The sequence below is a fragment of the Limulus polyphemus genome, unplaced genomic scaffold (genome assembly GCF_000517525.1).
Source record: "Limulus polyphemus unplaced genomic scaffold, Limulus_polyphemus-2.1.2 Scaffold799, whole genome shotgun sequence".
Taxonomy (NCBI): Eukaryota; Metazoa; Arthropoda; class Merostomata; order Xiphosura; family Limulidae; genus Limulus; species Limulus polyphemus.
The window spans coordinates 287,585-290,174 of NW_013666409.1; positions in this window are offsets into that span (position 1 = coordinate 287,585).

The following is a 2,590-nucleotide window of genomic DNA, read 5'->3' on the forward strand; positions in this document are numbered from 1 at the left end:
CACGAATAATCCAGTATTTGCTAGGTGCCCTCTATTCTTGTATATAAGTGCGCCAGACAATTAATCGGAATTTGAATTGCAGACAGACAGTTATAGAGACGGACAATTGAGTGAAGCGCGGTAGTGATGTAAGTAAAGTGTGTGAATCGTTCGTTGAGAATTATAGCGTATGTTTAAACGACTGTGGAAATTAAGTGTATTACAGAGTTGAATTGAGGAAGAATAAACTAGTTTTATTTAAAAAAAGACTTGTATCGCAAAAGTTTCATCCTAAAGAAATTATACGAAAAATTAACAAACGACCAGAGATGTAACAGTACTTATATGTTCAATTGTGTATTTTGTATTTATCGTTATTACTATTTAGTTTTTATGTATCTTCAGTATAAGTTTATAAAAAAATTTTAGAGTTATACAATAACTTACTCTGAAGAGTAACTGACGAAGTTCTAAACCAATAGAAATAATTATTATGAAAGACTATGTAAATTTTGTGTTTTATTATACATATAATATACACATATTATAGGTATGTATATATATATTGATTGATTAATTGATTGTTTGAAGTTAAGCACAAAGCTATAGAATGGGCTATCTGTGCTCTGCCCACCACGGGTATCGAAACCCGGTTTCTAGCGTTGTAAGTCCGCAGACATGCCGCTGGGCCACTGGGGGGAATGTATATATATATATACATATACATACAATATTCGAAAGTTACCTGTACAGATTTGTTCAATTGGTTCAAATTTCCCAGCTTAAAGACAAACTTTTGTAAACACGCTTACTGTAACTTTGACGACTTCATCTTGTAAGCTTAATATACTCGTTGTATATCGGCAATTGAAATTTCTTTTTTATATTGTAATTGCTTTTACTACACATTTTATCGGATAATGTTTTATTTCTAAATAATAATATTTATATGTATTCTTCAACAGAAATACACCACTTTTTTTTTTCTCCATTCTGTTTTCAAAAGAACCCTCCTTTGAATATATGATTTACTGTTGTTTAGCCCGGCATGGCTAGGTGGTTAGGGCGATCGACTCGCAATCTGCGGGTCGCATGTTCGAATCCCCATCCCAACAAAAGAGTAGCCCAAGAGTTGGCGGTGGGTCAATTAAAAAGTTTGGTTGTGTTTGCAAAATTCTCGACTGACTCCATAGTAATGCTTCTGAATCTGAAAAGCAAAAATACACTGCTAAATTAGGGATGGCTAGCGCAGATAGCCCTTGTGTAGCTTTGCGCGAAATTCAAAAACAAACAAAGAAACAAACTGTTGTTTATTAGGTTATTAAACTGCTTTATCATCATTTTCATAAAATGCACTTTTAGTGTGTCTGTGTGTATTTTAGGGCAAAACCACATGTGGCTATCTGTCGTATCCACTGCGAGGAATCGAACCCCGTCAATTTTCGTTGTAAGTCTGTAAACCTACTGCTAACCCACCGGGGGCCAATATAATAATTTAGAAACCATATACTTTGATCACATCACTACTCACCTCCAACTATTTTTCAGGTCACGAATAGTGGGATTGACCGTCACATTATAACGCCCCCACAGCTGAAAGGGCAAGCATGTTTGGTGTGACGGGGATTCGAGCGCCCTAACCACCTGGCCATGCCGGGCCTATGATGGTTTGTCTCTAAATAATTCTAACATATTGGCGCACTTGACACTTAAATTGCTCCCTAGTTGAATAAGCAGTTCTAACTATAAATTGTATTACCAGTTCTAGTCTGAAATGTCCATTTTTGTAATGGAAGGAACGATAATACAACATGATATAAGTTAACAAAAAGAGAAGAAACTAATAACCAGAACGATTTTTCTACTCATATGCCACTTAGAAAAATTTGTATTGTGTAAAATACATTCCTTCTCTAAAACAAAGAAACAAACAAAGCAGAAAAACAAAACATAAAACTAAAATAACCTACAAAATCAAACCACAATATAATGAAAGACAAACGAAATATACGCAGCCAAGAGGATCACGGATGGTCATCAATTGGTTCTCTCTATTCTCTACTTTCATTGCTGAGATCGTCTTTTCAATTATTCTGTGTTCCCGCTTCATTAGCCATTGTGATTGTTAGTGAAGTGGCTATCCATTCATGAAAGTGACATTTCCTCTCCAATGATTAAAAAGAGGCTTGATGAGTTGATTCATAAACTCTCATTCCTTGTCAGATTGGAAAATCCTGCAAGACCAAAAATATGCAAGAAATTTCCTCCATTCGCCAAGTAACCTTTTGTACAGTCTTGCATTGCAAGAGGTGAAGCTTCGAAACGTTGTCCATGAAATAACCAATGTAATTGTACTCATCATAAGGGCCATGCCACATGTAAATTAGACCAACCTAAATATACAGTGTCCCAAAAATTCTCCTGAACCAACCGGAGATGGCTCAATTAAAAAGTTTGGTTGTGTTTGCAAAATTCTCGACTGACTCCATAGTAATGCTTTTGAATCTGAAAAGCAAAAAATAATTACCTTTCATGACGCCAAGCAGCTGACAAGCTCTTCGAAAACGGCATCTCGCTATGGTATCTTCACCATAATGTACAAGCAGCTAAG